The 19,471-nt window shown below is 41.9% G+C and overlaps 1 pseudogene; it reads right to left on the bottom strand.

Annotated features, from left to right (window-relative positions):
• Positions 1-18,066: 18,066 nt before the first annotated feature.
• LOC139283322 (uncharacterized) lies at positions 18,067-18,687 on the bottom strand (annotated as a pseudogene).
• Positions 18,688-19,471: the final 784 nt, after the last annotated feature.

Genomic DNA, 19,471 nt, shown 5'->3' with positions numbered 1-19,471 from the left:
CTAAGAGATAGAAAAGCAACTTCATCACAGATACAACATTTGATAAATAAACAACGCAAGCCTCCAATTACCAAAACTACTGTCAAAAGAAGGCTGTTTTGTAGTGGTCTCAGAGGACGCGTAGCAGTTTCTTCTCAGAAGGGGAAACGAGGCCAAACGCTTGGGGTGGGCTAAGAAATACTAGCATTTTACTGTGGATGACGAAAAGTCCTATTTACTGATGAATCCAAGTTTGAGATTTATGGCAGTAACAGAAGGGTGTATGTAAGGAGACGAACAGGGGAGAGAATGATACCGCAGTGAAACATGGTGGTGGAAATATTCAAGTCTGGGGGTGCTTTGCCTACTCTGGAGTTGGAGACCCGCACCGAATCAACTACACCCTGACCAAGGAGAAGTACCACTCCATTCTTCAGAGACATGCTATACCCTCTGACTTGCATCTTTGTGGAGAGGGATTCATACTGCGGCAGGATAATGACCCCAAACACACCTCAAAGCTTTGCAAGAACTACTTGAAGACCAAAGAAGACCAAGGAGTCCTGACTGTCATGGACTTTCCTCCACAGTCACTTGACCACCAACCCCATAAAGGTATCTTGACTAGTGGTCTCAGACTTTTGGACCCCACTGTATTTACTAAAGTACAGTTTATGTGTGGAGAGCTGGCAAACCAAAATGTGCTGCCTCAGCTCATTTGGTTTAACAATTTCCACATGCATAAGCAAAGGCATATAAATGCTGATATATACATATGAAATTGTCATTTAAAGTGTTCACTTAATTTGCCAATATGTATAAAAGGTAATGAGTATTATATATAATAACAATTATAATTATAATCAGTTACAAGACATTTCTTTGGCTTTGCCTCTGTCCTGCCACATCACAGCCCTGAAGTATAATAAATTAAGTTAAGCATAAATATCTGTCTGTTTTGCTTGATTTTTAGTTGATTTCAGCTATGTTACGAGTTACCTTGGTGTATATTGTTGTTTACCACAATGCTGCAGATAGCTGACAGATTTAAATGAAGATATTGTAATTATAGATATGTTTAATTTGAAGAGAGTCCTTTCTTGGAAAGTGGTGGTTTTGTGTATATTTTTCCTCTTCCTATTCTTACTCCACTTTTAAGGAAAACAAACTGGACTGTAACAAAGCAAAGCGGAAGTTTATTGAAAATAAAAAAGAGGAAAATGAGAGTGAGTTGTCCTGAGTGTCCCTTAAAGTTATCCAGGCCGTTTTCAAGTTTGGGCAGGAGCTCAACACAACTAACAAAAAATCTTGGAAGAAAGAAACTATATGCCAACATGCCCCATGATACCAGCCTTTTGACAGTAAGAGCTTCACCAAGGCTCACAAAAAAAACTTGCGGGACACACGCAATGAAACTTAAATGAAGATAAATATGAAATCAAATGTAATTAAATCAAATAAGGTTAAGTCAAGGTGTATATTTGTTAATGTGTTCTGTATTTTCAATAAATGTTAAATGCTCTGTGAATTAATTATAAAATTACTGTTGGAACTCATTGAGTCATTGTTGGTTATTCCACCCTGTCGAGCTCCTCTCCACCCTGTTAGTCACATTTCTTTTTAAATAATTTTAACTTTGTTCATTGTTTTGCACGTTTTTATGTTCATTTGCAGGTGTACAAACCATCCAAAATTCTGCTGCTAGGCTCAGATGGTCACGTATTACACCTATTTTACCCTCCCTGTGCTGGCTTCTAGTTAATTTCAGAATTCATTCTAAAATATTGCTACTCACTTTTCGAACCCTACATGACCAGGCTCCACTGTACATCATGGACCTTCTGCACCCACCGTCTGTGTTTGTAGCAAAAAAAAAAATATGTTGAAAATAAACACAACTGGATACTCTAGACATTCTAGAACGAATTCATGTGTTCTGTTGGCTCTGTGGGGCTTACAAAGCCCCTCGCACACCAGGGACCCCGCACTTTATTAGCATGCCCAAATGAGAAAGTGTCTGAGAGCGCTGAACGCTGAAGAGATGAAATGGAGAGGAGAGGCGGGGAGGCTAAAGTGGCCCACAAAGGTGAAAATGTAAATCCAGCAACACGGAGAATGATACCATTGTCCTTGGAAAAAATGTTCACGGTATCACGGAGCAAACGTGTGAGGAACATGACAATGGAGACGTGTGAAAACAGTTGAACTGCATGCTTCATGTGGAGTTATTAAGATGTTCATTTTCTCATCTGTATTAAACTGTCATCCTCATGCCTTTGAGCTTTTATCTTGTGACCCCCGGCATGAAACCAAACCACTGATCTACGCGCTCGTCTCCAGTATCTGTTTTTCATACTGTCAAAGTGACAGTGAAGCGTTTATTAAACGCAAAACCTTTTTTTGGAACTTGAAGCATTTTATATCCCCTTTGGTTCAATTCTCCCAGCAGAGTTTCTATGTTGCCACAGCCACCGGTTGTCATTGTGTTGTCATTTTTCTCACATAGCATGAAAAAAGAAGAAAAAAGAAAAGACAGTTCATGTATTTTTTTCCATACGTTTCAGTGGTCCTGACGTCATTAGCAATGATTTTTCAATACTGCTCACCAAGTTAACTCTTAAATGCATACCTCTGGTCTTTATGGGCCCGGGACTATATTACACCCTGTCTAATTCATTCATTTTATTCAGATAAGTACTCAACTCCCTGCTATTCCTCAAACTTCTCATGTTTTTCTCTAAAAGGTTTACGCTGTTGTCTCACTATTACTATGATAAACACAGACGCAATGATGAAAAAGTGTGTTTATGTCGGCTTCCTGTCACGGTAACATGATGCTGCAGCACCTCAGGTGTCAGGTTGAGCTCTGGCAAATGACGACGAATTTGAGGCCAGCGATGATGAGGAATTCGTTTTTTTGTACCATTTATGCATCAGATCATTTGAAAGCAGAACTGGGGCATGAGAACGTCAAACTCTTGCTCCGACGACATGAGCTCTGAATGCGATAATGAAAAAGAAGGGTAATTTCTCTAAAAAGTAAATACATGCAGTCCCATTTCATGTCAGATTATTTTAATGACATTCAGCTTGCTCTTCATCTGCAGCACTTTTCAGCAAGACTTTCCCAAAACACCCGTTTTGTCAAGATGTGTGCCTTCTTCAACCCCCTTCATTGCAGGCCTGAGGCCCTGAGTTGCTCAGGGATGTAAAGAGTGGTCTTCTTCATGATGAAGTCCAGTGGTGTGAATTGACCCTGACCGCGGGACAGTTTCGCCCACATGCTCCTTGATCCTCTCCTGAATTGGATCCATTTCTACCAGACGAGGCGCATCCTTCAGCTTCGTCGCGGAGCGCCTCGCTTTCCATGCCCGGATGTCCTCATTTTGCAGCTCCACCACATCCACTTCTCCAGAGTTAGAGGATGCAATTACATTGCTGACTTCCTGGAAATCGAAGACAACACCCCAAGGCTGCCTCTTCATCTCTTGCCCCATCCCACGATGATCAGCACTCATGAAGGGGTTGCCCTGGTTCAAAATCTGTGCGATGTCGGCGGTGGAGTCGGAGTAGTGGCTCACCATACTAGCGAGCGCCGAAAGGAGGCACCGATTCTTGTTCTGTGCTGTGCATTTGTCCATCCACGGGACAAGATGAGGGACGTGGCGCTCCCTTTGCAGAGCGGGTGTTGCGTTTTGTATGACCATTGGTGGTTTGCGGCAAACTCCTTGTACATCAGCTGCACAGTTGTATCTTCAATTGGGGGCGTGTCCTCTTCTGTAATGGCTAACTATTGGATTAAATGACTCAGAGTGTTTATAAATTGGGGACAATTTTATTTTATTGGCTGGGGCGTGTCTTCCACGGCGCTCTTTGGTGGGTGTCAAGCTGTTCCCAATGTTGTGAGAAAGAAGGTCTTGCATACCTCTTGTGACCCGGGTCATTTGTAAGATGGTGAGATAACGACTTGCTACGTCTGCTGTTTACAAGTTACTTGTGGTTTATGTAATAGAGTGCTGAAGGGATGCGTAGTGGTAGTAGGCCTACTAGAAAATATAGGTAGATATAGATACATGGGTAGATATACATACATAGATTATAGGGAGTAACATGAACTGCTCGTCCCCCATAAAGGTGGCTGGCATTAAAGAAAATTAGATGAAGGCAGAAAAAGAAGGAGGAGTGGTGTGACATTTGAGTACGTTCACCACATTGATGTCGACAGATTTCCATTTTCTACGCATAACTGCAGAGGCTTCTCCTCCCCCCACCTCGCCCCTCCTGCCATCGCTTCAACGTGGCCTTTCAGCAGAGGAACAAAGTGAAGGCAGGTTTTTATGCAAATAGGATCGGTGTGCCCTTAGACACTCATTTTGAAATGTACACCACTCCGTCAAGCCCGGCCATCTGGGGAGATGTGATGTCGACGTTAAATCCTCTGCTGACCACACGGCCCTGGCCCGGCTCTCTGTAACAAGCCACCGGTAATGACGGCAGAGGAAATCAATTGCCAAATCCCATTCGAAAGCCCTGATCTCTTAAACCTTACACATTGAAAATGCAAATTTTGCTCAGAGAGGATGAGCTGCATTGACTGTACTGTACTTTCACCATGTCACGAAAGGTGAATAAATGTGAGAAGTGAAATTTAGTCAAGTCCTCTGCTTAACAATTTAGAAGTTCTAGTCCTTACTTTACTTGCTTATCTTAATTTAGATCTTATACTTTCATTTTACTACATTTCAGAAGAAGGTACTTTCAACTCCAGTTATATTTCGCGCTGGGTGATACAAACAGTATAAACACTGATTGCAATAGAAAATCTCCTTGAGAAAATTAGTTTCACTGCGTTCCAACAACAGATCAAATGTAGTTTTCTCTCATTGATCGATGCAGTCGTATCAGAGCTAGATTAAGTTACTGCTCCCTAACTGACACAACATTTCCTGCTGCTGCTGCACATTAAAGTGTTGAACTGGACGAACACTGGGGTGGTGATTGTGAAGCAGTCACAGGAGGCACACCTTACACTCCATTTTATCATTAATGTTCGACAAACCAAATTCCACCATTGTTGTTCCCCAAGCTGTTAAAAGATAAAAGGCTCAACAAGGACACGCACTTGGAGTCTCTATTCTTTTATTTTGACGGTGTCATAAACCGGCTCAGAGTTCAGTGTGCTACACAATAGAACACACCAGAAGCCACAAACAAGAGTGGGAGGGGTCATCACAGAGTGCAGTGCAGTAACACAGTATAATGCAGTAACAGTAGAGTGCAGTAAAGTAACACAGTAGAGTGCAGAAACATAGTAGAGTGTAGTGTTATGACCTGGCTCAAGATGGCCACAACAAAAGGAGAGACACACAAAAGGATTGAAGATTAAAGCTTATTTTTTTATTAACTTAAATCAAATTAAAGCCAAAGATAATGTGGGGTATGAAAACCAGTAGAGTCAGTGGTGTGTGAGTGATGCATGCGTGAATCATGTCTGTGCAAGTGTTGCGAATGCAAACCAAATCCTAAAAGCGGAAAACTAACTGTGTTCCCTGCGGAGGGGAAGCAGAGAGAGTGATTACAAATTAGCCAGCTCTTTAGTAACCTGGGAACACTGGGGCCCACAGGTGCTCCTGATCACACCAAGCAGCCACTCACACAACCAATAGAAATAGACCACTTAGAGCCACCTTCAAGGTGACCTCAGGGGTCATCACCCCCCCCCCATAAAAAAGGGGTCCCAACGGGATCACCAAAAGATGACATACCGGGCAACTTATACACAGAGTGAAGTGGGACCAACATCAATTTTTGGAGCCCCAAAGTCACTTGTCTCACAGGTGTCTTGAATATAGTATGGCTTAAGCAAGTTCACATGACACAGTTGAGATGATTTTCTCCTATTAGGTGTGGCAATCAAGTAGGTCTGATCCGAAACCTGCTCCACAACATTGTATGGACCTGCAAATTTCGCCTGAAATGGCGAACCTTCCAGTGGCAACAGAGCCAATACCTGGTACCCTGGGCTAAACTGACAGTCTTCACTATGGCGGTCGTACAGCCTTTTTCATATTAGCCTGAGCACACTCCAAATTCTTCCGTGCCACTTCCACAGCCACATACAAACGATGATGAAAACTAAATTTATAGGAGGCTCACTTGCAACCAAACCATCCTGTACAACAGCTAGAGGACTACGCACTGTATGACCAAAAACTAAATCATTGGGGCTAAAGCCAGTGCTTTCCTGGATGACCTCTCGAGCTGCCAGCATTAACCAAGGCAGTCCGTCCTCCCAGTCCCTGCCCATTTCCACAACATAGGCATGCAACATAGACTTCAATGTCTGCTGAAATCGCTTCAGAGCAACCTGACGCACAGTTATGCTTCACTCCCAGCTGTCGCAAGACCTGTTTAAACATATGGGACGTGAAGTTAGAACCTTGGTCACTCTGGATCACACGTGGAATGCCAAAAATGGAAATGAACTGAGTTAAAGCTTTAACCACTGCCTTTACTGAAATGGAACGCAAAAGGAAAAGCTGCTGGATATCTTGTTGTTTGGCACATCATAGTCAACAGGTATGGACAACCAGACCTAGAGGGAGGCAACGGCCCCACACAATCTATGATTAAATGCTCAAATGGTTGGCCAACAGCTGGAATAGGACAAAGAGGTGCAGGCCTAATAACTCGATTAGGTTTACCAGTGAGCTGGCAAGTATGGCATGCCTTAACATATTTGGCCACGTCGCGCTTCAGCAGAGGCCAAATGAAATAGCGTAGGACGCGGTCGTAAGTTCTCTTTATCCCCAGATACCCACAACTATTATGCGCTGTTTGCAACACCACCCCACGGAAATTGCTATGTATCACCACCTGAAAAACTGCCTCCCCCACACACAGTCTCCAACACAGGGCACCCACTTATGTACCAACAGGCCCTCTTCAACAAGGTACCCCTGGGCAACATCTTGAATCTCATCAGCAGTCAAAACCTCATCCCACAGAGCAGATATTGATAAATCAGACTTCTGACTCTTCATCCATTCCTCTCTTGAAACCGACTGAGGAAGCTCAGGCAGTAAATTTGGATGCTTGGTGCACACTGTGCTTGTCTTATGACCCTAAACATCCTGATCAGAACCAGCCATGATACGACTCAGAGCCTGCGTCACAGCACAGACTGGAAAAACTCCTGGAACTCTCAAGCTGTTCTCATCCAGCTCCTTAAGTGTCAGCGGCTTGGAAACAACCACAGGGGACGGCACACTGGCCCACACAGCACTGCCAGCTAGGTCATTAACCAAAATCATCACCACTTCCAATGGTAATGTGGAGCGCACCCCAACAGACACCATTCCATGGATCAGTTCACAATCCAGCACAATGTTATGGTGCGGCACAGGAATTAAACCCATCTCCATACCCTGCATCAACACAAAATCCCCCGTTGCTGTTGCGGGTGAAAAAGGCAGCACTGACTCCACAATAAATTAATGTTTAGCCCCCATGTCACGCAACAGCTTTATCGGAACACGTTTCTCACTGCCAACCAAAGAGACAAAAGCATTAGTAATAAATGGCTCAAAACCTGAGCCGTTCCTTCAGCTAGCACCCACCGGTTTTACCTCTGCAGTAGTGGAACAAAGCATCGCTGGAGTATATGATGGCAACTGATGCTTAGGTTTTGATTTTAAAAGTGGACACCGATCCTTCCAGTGGCCCTCCTCATGGCAGTAATTGCACACCCAGGCACCCTCAGGTCGACCAGTAACTAGAGAAAATTTAGAAAATTTCCACCAGCGCGGGAGTTTACAAAGATATCATTCCCATATTCACACTTCTCTGAAAAAACACCTTTGTGTGACAATACAAAATCATCTGCCAATTCAGCTACTGTAGAAGGTTTCTGTTCGTTAACATAAGTAGCAATGTGTTGAGGAATAGTGTTTTTAAGTTGCTCCAACACCAACATCTCACAAAGGCTGTCAAAATCATTAACTTTAGCAGCTGAGCACCAATGAAAATGAGATGTCAAATCGCGGACAAACTCCACATTTGTTTGCTTATCACCATTTACCCAATTCCAAAACTTCTGCCAATATGCTTCAGGGACCAATTCATATACTTTCCCCACAGCCGATTTCACCTTTTCATAATCTAGGTCAGGTTCCGCACATATCGCACAATAAGCCTCTTGTGCTCTCCCAGTAAGAACACACTGAAGCATCAGTACTCGGTCAGCATCTGGCCACTTCTTTGACTCGGCCACACGTTCAAAGAGGGTGAAGAAAGTATCAGGGTCACGCTCGTTAAATTTCGGCACCAAACGCAAGTTAGAAATCACATCGACACCCATAATGACCAGAATCAACCAAACGAGGGTTCTCTGTGCAAAACCCAGCTGAAGGAGACTTACCCTCACGAACCAACTGCAATTTAGTCTGCTCCACTTCTAGCCTTACTCTTTCCAGACCAATACTCTCCAACTCAAGCTGCTTTTCAGTTTCTACATTTAAATTCAATTTCTCCTGTTCAAACTGCATTGCTAACAACTCTTTCTGCTGCTCAAAAGTCAGCCCCGCTGCCCGCACGGCCATTGGTACAGGTACCGACTCTGACAAGGCCCGGTGAGGCTCACTCTCCTCTAACACACCTTGCTCAAACAAAGACAATAAATCCCGAACGTCATCTTTACGTTTTTTCTCAGACACAACAATACCATAATGATCAGCTATTTGAAATAATTGATCTTTCTTGCAGCCATAAACAAACGCCGCCGTAGGTGCATCAAACAGACAACGGAGCCATATTTTTTCTCAAATTTGCCGTCACAGATAGTCAAGCATTAACTGATACGTGACAGCCCTTTACAGAAAATTTCCCCCTGACTGCCTGACCAAAGCTTACTAGAAACTCACCCCTAGTCTTCATGCAGTTCTGCGGCGGGTGTATTAAGCACCAAACCAGCGGGTCAGTGGTGTGTGAGTGATACATGCGTAAATCACGTCTGTGCAAGTGTTGTGAATGCAAACCAAATCCTAAAGGGGAAAACTAAAACACCATAACCAAAACCGTGTGTGTTACCTGCGGAGGGAAGCAGAGAGAGTGATTACAAATCAGCCAGCTCTTTTGTAACCTGGGAACACTGGGGCTGATCACACCAAGCAGCCACTCAAACAACCAATAGAAATAGACCACTTAGAGCCGCCTTCAAGATGACCTCAGGGGTCATCACAGTAGTAACACAGTAGAGTGCAGTAAAGTAACATAGTAGAGAGCAGTAACAGGAGAGTGCAGTGACACAGTTTAATGCAGTAAAGTAACCCAGTAGAAGACAATAAGACACTAGAGTAAAGAAACACAGTAGAGTACAGTATAGAAACACAGTAGAGCACAGTAACACAGTAGAGTGCAATAGAATAACAGAGTGCAGTGACGGTAGAGTGCAGTAACACGGTAGAGTAGAGTGACACAGTAGAGTGCAGTAAAGTAACACAGTAGGGTACAGTAAGACAGTAGAGTGCAGAAACAAAGTAAAGTGCAGCAAAGTAACATAGTAGAGAACAGTAACAGGAGAGTGCAGTGCAGTACCACAGGATAATGCAGTAAAGTAACACAGTAGAGTGCAGTAACACAGTAGAAGACAATAAGACACTAGAGTAAAGTCAAGTTACACAGTAGAGTACAGTAAAGACACACAGTAGAGTGCAAGAAATTAACACAGAGTACAGTGAAAGTACAGCACAGTAACACGGTAGAGTGCAGTAACATAGTTGAGTACAGTAACACAGTAGAATGCAGTAACAGAAGAGTGCAGTACCACAGTATAATGCAGTAAAGTAACACAGAAAAGTAACACAGTAGAAAACAGTAAAACAGTAGAGTACAGTAAGATAGTAGGGTGAAGTGAATTAACACAGTAGAGTGTAGTAACAGTAGAAAACAGTAACACAGAGTGCAGTAACAAAGTAGGGTACAGTAACACAGTAGAGTGCAGTAACAGTAAATTTACACAGTAGAGTGCAGTATTATATAGTAGAGAAACATTGAAGTGTGCAGTAACAGTAAAGTGACGTAAAATAACACAGTAGAGTGCAGTAACACAGTACAGTGCAGTGACACAGTAGAGTGCAGTAACATAGTAGAAAAGAGTAAGACCGTAGAGTACAGTAAAGAAACACAGTAAAGTGCAGTAAAGGAACACAGAGTGCAGTGACACAGGAGAGTAAAGTAACACAGTAGTGTGCAGAAACAAAGTAAAGTGCAGTCAAATAAAATACTAGAGTGCAGTAACAGGAGAGTTCAGTGCAGTGACTTAGTATAATGCAGCAAAGTAACACAGTAGAGTAACAGAGTGCAGTAACAGTTGAAAACAGTAAGACAGTAGAGTTCAGTAACAGTAGAGGGTAGTAACACAGTAGAGTGCAGTAAAGTAACATAGTAGAGTGCAGTAACAGTAGAGTGCCGTGATGTAAAATACTAGAGTGCAGTAACAGGAGAGTTCAGTGCAGTGACATAGTATAATGCTGTAAAGTAACACAGTAGTGTGCAGTGACACAGTAGAGTTCAGTAAAGTACCACAGTGGAGTGCAGGAACACAGTTAAGTGCAGTCAATTAACACAGTAGAGAGCAGTAAAGCAACCCAGTAGAGTGCAGTGACACAGTAGATGACAATAAGACACTAGGGTCCAGTAACATAGTAGATTGCAGTAACAATAGAGATCAGTAAAGTAACACAGTAGGGTACAGTAAGACAGTAGAGTGCAGAAACATAGTAAAGTGCAGTGAAGTAAAATACTAGAGTGCAGTAACAGGAGAGTTCAGTGCAGTGACATAGTATAATGCAGTAAAGTAACACAGTAGAGTAACAGTGCAGTAACACAGTTGAAAACAGTAAGACAGTAGAGTGCAGTAACACAGTAGGGTAAAGTAAAATAGTAGAGTGCAGCAACAGTAGAGTGCAGTCAAGTAACACAGTAGATGACAATAAGACACTAGAGTAAAGTAAAGAAACAGTAGAGTACAGTATAGCACAGTAACACAGTAGAGTGCAATAAAAAAGTAGAGTGCACTAACACAGTAGGGTCCAGTAACATAGTAGATTGCAGTAACAATAGAGATCAGTAAAGTAACACAGTAGGGTACAATAACAAAGTAGGGTGCAGTAAATTAACACAGTAGAGAGCAGTAACATTCTAAAATGTAGTAAGTTAAAGAGCAGAGTGCAGAAAAACAGTATAATGCAGTAAAGTAACACAGTAGAGTGCAGTAACACATAAGAAAACAATAAGACAATGGAGTGCAGTAAAACAGTAGAGTACAGAACTGTAACACAGTATAATGCAGTAGAGTAACACAGTAGAGTGCAGTAACAAAGTAGGGTGCAGTAAAAGTAGTGGAGTAAAGTAACACTGTCGAGTACAGTAACACAGTAGTGTGCAGTGACACAGTAGAGTGCAGTAAAGTAACACAGTAGTGTACAGTAACACAGTAGAGTGCAGTAACATAGTAGAAAAGAGTAAGACCGTAGAGTACAGTAAAGTAACACAGTAGAGTGCAGAAACAAAGTAAAGTGCAGTGAAGCAAAATACTAGAGTGCAGTAACAGGAGAGTTCAGTGCAGTGACATGGTATGATGCAGTAAAGTAACACAGTAGAGTAACAGAGTGCAGTAACACAGTTGAAAACAGTAACACAGTAGAGTGCAGTAACACAGTAGAGTAAAGTAAAATCGTAGAGTGCAGTAACAGTAGAGTGCCGTGCAGTAACAGTACAGTAACACAGTAGAGTGCAGTTACACAGAAGAGTACAGTAACAGTAGAGTGCAGTGAAGTAACAGTAGAATACAGTACAGTAACAAAGTATAATGCAGTAGAGTAACACAGAAGAGTGCAGTAACAAAGCAGAGTGCAGTGAAGTACCACAGTGGAGTGCAGTAACACAGTAAAGTGCAGTAAAGTAATATAGTAGAGTGCAGTAACCGTAGAGAGCAGTAACAGTAGAGTGCAGTAACAAAGTGTGTAGTGACACAGTAGAGAGCAGTAACACAGGAAAGTACAGTAACAGTAAAGTAGAGTACAGTAAAGAAACACAGTAGAGTGCAGTAACAGTAGAGTACAGTAACAAAGGAGAGAGCAGTAACATAGTAGAGTGCAGTAACACAGTAAAATGCGGTAAAGTAACACTATAGAGTAACACAGTAGAGTACAGTGACACATTAGAGTGCAGTAAAGGTAGAGTGCAGAAAAGTAACCTAGTAGGGTACAGTACCATAGTAGAGTGCAGTTACACAGTAGAGTACAGAACTGTAACACAGTATAATGCAGTAACACAGTAGAATACAGGGAAACAGAAGAGTGCAGTGACACAGTAGAGTGCAGTAACACAGTAGAGTAAAGTAACATAGTAGAGCAACATTGTAGAGTGCAGTAACACAGTAGAAAACAGTAAGACCGTAGAGTACAGTAAAGAAACACAGTAGAGTATGGTAACAAAGTAGGGTGCAGTAAAGTAACACAGTAGAGTAAAGTAAGACAGAGGGGTACAGTAACACACTAGAGTGCAGTAACAAAGTAGGGTGCAGTAAATTAAAAGAGTAGAGAATAGTGACACAGTAGAGTGCAGTAACACAGTAGAGTAGAGTAACACAGTAGAGTGCTTTGACACAGTTGAGTACAGTAACACTAGAGTGCAGAGTTCAGAAACACAGTAGGGTACAGTACCATAATAGAGTGCAGTAAAGTAACACAGTAGAGTGCAATAACACAGAGTATAGTGACACAGTAGAGTACAGTAACACAGTAGGGTACAGTAACATAGTAGAGTGCAGTAAAGTAACACAGTAGAGTGCAGTAACACAGGAAAGTGCAGTAACACAGGAAAGTGTAGTAAGTAAAACAGTAGAGTGCAGTAACAGGAGAGTTCAGTAAAGTAACACAGTAGAGTGCAGTAACAGAGTAGAAAAAAGTAAGACAGTAGAGTGCAGTAACACAGTAGGGTGCAGTGAATTAACAGAGTTGAGTACAGTACCACAGTGCAAAATACACTTCACAATGAGAGATCACAGGATATGTAGGCCGAGACTCAGTACCACGCAGACAAATGGACGAACTGACGAAGACTGGAGTGAAGAGCCAGTGTATATATGCTGCAGGGTTGATTGTGGATTGATGACAGGTGTGGTGGTGAGCAGACTTGCAGGTGTGTAGGTGAATCAGCAGGGCCAGTAGCTCCACCCAAGCGGACACATGGGAGAGACAACACACACACGAAACAGGAGACAAGAGGGAGGGGGGAAGAGAGGGAGAAACCCCAGGACCATAACACAACTTGTCTCTTAGACCCCATCCCAACCTGGCTGCTTAAAGAGGTTTTATCTTTAGTCAGCACTTCTTTACTAGACATGATCAATCTGTCTTTATTAACAGGCTACGTACCACAGTTCTTTAAAGTAGCTGTAATTAAACCTCTTCTTAAAAAGCCCACTCTTGATCCAGAGGTTTTAGCCAACTATAGACCTATACCTAACCTTCCCTTTCTCTCCAAGATTCTTGAGAAAGCAGTCGCCAACCAGCTGTGTGACTTTCTACATGAGTTACCTGAGGACGTTCAGTCAGGTTTCAGAGCTCATCATAGCACAGAGACAACACAAATGACCTAACTGCATCAGACAAGGGACTTGTCTCTATACTTGTTTTGTTAGACCTTAGTGCTGCATTCAACACCATTGACCATCATGTCCTGTTAATTCAATTCAATTCAATTCAATTTTATTTATATAGCGCCAAATCACAACAAAGTCATCTCATGGTCTAGACCGACTCTTTATAATGTTATTACAGAGACCCAACAGTTCCCACCATGAGCAAGCACTTTGGCGACAGTGGCAAGGAAAAACTTCTTTTTAAGAGGCAGAAACCTCGAGCAGAACCAGACTCTAGGTGGGCAGTCATCTGCTTTGACCGGTTGGGTTTGAGAGAGAGAGAGAGAGAGAGAGGGGGGGGGGAGACAGACAGAAACAGTACAGAAACACACTATAATACAGTAAAGTAACACAGTAGAGTAACAGTAGAGTGCAGTAAAACAGTAGAGTACAGTAAGACAGTAGAATACAGTACAGTAACACAGTAGAGTACAGTAACACAATAGGGTGCAGTAAATTAAGACAGTACAGTGCAATGACGCAGTAGAGTGCCATAACAGTAGAGTGCAGTAAAGTAACACAGTAGAGTGCAGTAACACATTAGGGTACAGTAAAATAGTAGAGTGCAGGAACACAGTATAGTACGGTCACACCGTACTTTACTGCAGTAACAGGAGAGTGCAGTGCAGTACCACAGTATAATGCAGTAAAGTAACACAATAGAGTAACACAGTAGAGTGCAGTAACACAGTAGAAAACAGTAAGACAGTAGAGTACAGCACTCTACTCTACAGCACTCTACTCTAAAGTAACACAGTAGAGTACAGTAACATAGTAGAGTGTAGCAAAGTAACACAGTAGAGTGCAGTAACACATTAGGGTACAGTAAAATAGTAGAGTGCAATAAATTAACACAGAGTGCAGTAACACAGTAGAGTGCAGTAACAGTAGAGTAGACTAACACAGTAGAATGCAGTAACACAGTAGAAAACAGTAACACAGTAGAGTGCAGTAACACAGTAGAGTACAGTAACACAGTAGGGTACAGGAACACAGTAGAGTGCAGTGACAATAGAGTGCAGTGCAGTAACACAGTAGAGTACAGTAACACAGTAGAGTGCAGTGACAAAGTAGAGTACAGTAACAGTAGAGTGCAGTAAAACAGTAGAGTACAGTACAGAAACACAGTATAATACAGTAAAGTAACACAGTAGAGTAACAGTAGAGTGCAGTAAAACAGTGGAGTACAGTAAGACAGTAGAATACAGTAAAGAAACACAGTAGAGTACAGTAACACAATAGGGTGCAGTAAATTAAGACAGTACAGTGCAGTGACGCAGTAGAGTGCCGTAACAGTAGAGTGCAGTAAAGTAACACAGTAGAGTGCAGGAACACAGTATAGTACGGTCACAACGTAGGGTTCAGTAACACTTTAGAGTGTAGTAACACAGTAGAGTGCAATGACACAGTAGAGTGCAGTAAAGTAACACAGTAGACTGCAGTAACACAGTTGAGTACAGTAACACAGAAGTGTGCAGTAACATAGTAGAGTACAGTGACACAGTTAAGGGCAGTAACAGCAGAGTGCATTAACACAGTAGAGTACAGTAACACAGTAGGTTACAGTAACACAGTAGAGTACAGAGACACAGTAGAGTACAGTGACACAGCGGAGTCCTGGTAGTGATGCTGACTGATTTTTCTCCTTCCTGTCCCTGGACGATTCGACCGCTACTTGGTAAACACCTTGTGGATGTAGTTAAGATGCGCAGGTATACATTTGTCCTATAATATGTTCAAAATTGGACTGTTTTTCTTTCCTCCTTGACATGTTTTAATATTGCTCCATCTCATGGGCAATTTAAATCATTCACACTCTTCAGGGAAGCCATGTGGGTGTCCAAGATTTCGATATACTGCAGACTGTGGAGTGCATTGTTGAATGTACATATGATAATTGAGATTGAGATTTCAGACACAGCCATTGTGCTTTAGTGTGCCAGTTGCGATACCTTTTTCAGTGTCATGCCTGTAGATCTGTAGTTCAATTTCACTCATTCACAGCTGGTAGGAGTTTGAAATATTTATTTAGTTAACATGGTGACAGTGTAAATCACTGGGTTAGAAAAATGAAAATTATAAAAATGAATATTATAAAATATTAGTCCACTGCATGTTATGCTGCTGGTTATGGCTAATTGTCACTTCTCTCATTTATGAACTATCAACATAGGTTTAGTGTGCATCTTTGTCTTATTACACAGTATTAAGTGTCAAAAGTTTTATTATTTACAGCTAATATGTATTAAAAGAACATGGTGTTCTATGTTTTACAGGAATATGCACATGCAGAAAAATGGAAAAACTGTATTGCGTGTGCATTTTTATATTTAAATTTTACACTCAAAGCCATTTAAAACTGTTCAAGTCTGTTAAAAAAAATGTGGAATCCCATAATGGCAAAACTAACAAACAAAAATAACAACTATGATTCAATGTTGCAGCAGTTTTGTTTGAAAAACTGAAGTCACTGTATTTTACAGGAATATGCTCCTAATGTAAAATGTAAAAAAAAAAAAAACTTTATTCATTTCGTTCTTTTTTTTTTTAAGTGCAGAATGTATGGTCAGCTGGATGTAAAAAAAAAAAATAGTGAATACAATTGACCCCTTTTACATAGTGAGAGTTTGAATCTTTCTTCCATTCTGACAGTACTTGCAGACCATATGGCTACTACATTCTTTTTGTCGCTCAGGTTCTTATTTTTCCTCTCTGGTGTCTCTCTTTGGTCACACAGTTCTGCTCTTTTTTTTTTTTTCTTCTCCTCTCTGGTTTGAAAGACATAATCTTCTCAGCGGATTGCAGAAATAGCGAAGCGGTGATGATTAGGAGCTGTTGTGGTTCTTTTCCGGTTCTGTGAGCAGAGGAAATGGAAGCGGTGCTGGCAGGAAGCCGGGCTGACTGAATGGGGTCATAATGAGGGGCTATAGGTAGCCGCCCATGGCGAGTCAGCTGAATGACGTAGAGCGGCCCTCTACACCCTGGAGGGAAAGGAGGGACGACTCACAGGACACAAAGCTCTGCCTGCATGCAAGTGACTCCACACTGAATGCGCATGGAAAACCTGATCAATGCTGTTTGATTTGATCCAATTTGCCTAATCAAACGTGATTATCACGGGCACATGGGGAGTAACGAGTGAACTGAGCAATTATTGCCATCCTCAGCTCTGCAGTGGCTGATTATAGAGATGACTGAGTATTCTGAATACAACATAAACGCACAGGTGAAAAAGCCTGTGTAAAACACGCATGTGTCCAGAAACATGTAAGAATAATAACCAGTTATACATGTATTACATGGCATTAGTTCATGATGAAATCATTTCTGTTCATGCCTAAATGAGAAATAAATTATTTTCTGAGGTGTCACAAATGTCAGAAGTCATCAAACAATCTTTACTTTCCATAGAAGACGACCAAAAATGATCCGTTGATTTATCCTTCACCTATTTTAAAGAAATGGTGCAAGACGTGTGGGGAAAATACACTTAGTGACATCAGCACATTATTACATTAATGCAGCATTGTATATGGTTTATTAAAACACAAGTTGTGGTCTTGAGGGGAGTTATGTTCTGAAAACAGAGCTTGGGCAGTTTTGCAAAGAAACATGGGAAAAAAAATGTCATTGTCCAGATGTTCAAAGCAGATAGAAACCTGTGCACACATACTTTTATAGGCACTGTCTATACTCAGTCGTGTCAGTGTTGGTTTATTAAGCCTTCAGATTCCACTACCTTTGCTTGTCTTTAGTGCATTGCTGCATTTGTTAGTTTGGGCCAGTTAGAACAAAGCTTTCTCATAATCGCCTTTTCTCTTAATAATACAGTGCATCCGGAAAGTATTCATACCGCTTCACTTTTTCCACATTTTGTTATGTTACAGCCTTATTCCAAAATGGATTAAATTCTTTTTTTATTCTCAAAATTCTACACACAATACCCCATAATGACAAAGTGAAAAATGTTTTTTAGACAATTTTGCAAATTTATTAAAAATAAAACACTCAAATATCGCATGTACATAAGTATTCACACCCTTTACTCAATACTTTGTTGAAGCACCTTTGGCAGCGATTACAGCCTCCAGTCTTCTTGGGTATGATGCTACAAGCTTGGTACACCTGGATTTGGGAAGTTTCTCCCATTCTTCTTTGAACATCCTCTCAAGCTCAATGAGGTTGGATGGGGAGCGTCGGGCCACTCAAGGACATTCAGAGACTTGTCCCGAAGCCACTCCTTTGTCATCTTGGCTGTGTGCTTAGGGTCGTTGTCCTGTTGGAAGGTGAACCTTCGCCCCAGTCTGAGGTCCAGAGCGCTCTGGAGCAGGTTTTCGTCAAGGATCTCTCTGTACTTTGCTGCATTCATCTTTCCCTCGATCCTGACTAGTCTCCCAGTTCCTGCCGCTGAAAAACATCCCACCAGCATGATGCTGCCACCACCATGCTTCACTGTAGGGATGGTATTGGCCAGGTGATGAGCGGTGCCTGGTTTCCTCCAGACATGATGCTTGGCATTCAGGCCAAAGAGTTCAATCTTGGTTTCATCAGACCAGAGAATTTTAGTTTCTCATGGTCTGAGAGTCCTTTAGGTGCCTATTGGCAAACTCCAAGCGGACCGTCATGTGCTTTGTACTGAGCAGTGGCTTCCGTCTGGCCACTCTACCACAAAGGCCTGATTGGTGGAGTGCTGCAGAGATGGTTGTCCTTCTGGAAGGTTCTCCCATCTCCACAGAGGAACGCTGGAGCTCTGACAGAGTGACCATCGGGTTCTTGGTTACCTCCCTGACCAAGGCCCTTCTCCCCCGATTGCTCATTTTGGCCGGGCGGCCAGCTCTAGGAAGAGTCCTGGTGGTTCCGAACTTCTTCCATTTACGAATGATGGAGACCACTGTGCTCTTTGGGACCTTCAATGCTGCAGACATTTTTCTGTACCCATCCCCAGATCTGTGCCTCGATACAACCCTGTCTCGGAGGTCTACAGACAATTCCTTTGACTTCATGGCTTGGTTTGTGCTCTGACGTGCACTGTCAACTGTGGGGCCTTATATAGACAGGTGTGTGCCTTTCCAAATCATGTCCAATCAATTGAATTTACCACAGGTGGACTCCAATTAAGTTGTAGAAACATTTCAAGGATGATCAGTGGAAACAGGATGCACCTGAGCTCAATTTTGAGTTTCATAGCAAAGGGTGTGAATATTCATGTCCATGCGATATTTGAGTGTTTTATTGTGTTTTTATTTTATTTTTTTTCATTATGGGGTATTGTGTGTAAAATTTTGAGAATAAAAAAAGAATTTAATCCATGTTGGAATAAGGCTGTAACATAACAAAATGTGGAAAAAGTGAAGCCTTATGAATACTTTCCGGATGCACTGTAGGTTGACATGAATCCATTTTGATGTTTCAGACAGAAAGAAGCACATTTTGAAACCTACATGACAAGATGATATACCACCATATATTTCAAATATTTCAACGTCAGTATTAGTCAGTAGGCTGCAAAATCTGAAGTTTTTGTACTTATTTTGAATTTATTGTGATAATTGTGTGGATGCTACATGTGTATTCTATTATTTTTACAGTAAATAAACAAAATGTCTGTTGTGTCATGACAGAAGTAAGATGACAGAAATAAGAAATGACCTGGATGCGACAGAAGTATTTAAACTAATGTGCAATACTTCTACTCCTGCATTACAACTGGGCATAGTATCCACAGGCTAACAGACTAAAAATGACTGAGTGCACTGTCGGACACTGAAGCCCAAAGTAGTCTCTTTG

Source organism: Enoplosus armatus, chromosome 1 (assembly GCF_043641665.1).
Source record: "Enoplosus armatus isolate fEnoArm2 chromosome 1, fEnoArm2.hap1, whole genome shotgun sequence".
Lineage (NCBI taxonomy): Eukaryota > Metazoa > Chordata > Actinopteri > Centrarchiformes > Enoplosidae > Enoplosus > Enoplosus armatus.
The sequence above is the reverse complement of the archived record's forward strand: the minus strand, read 5'-3'. Positions and strand labels throughout refer to the sequence as shown.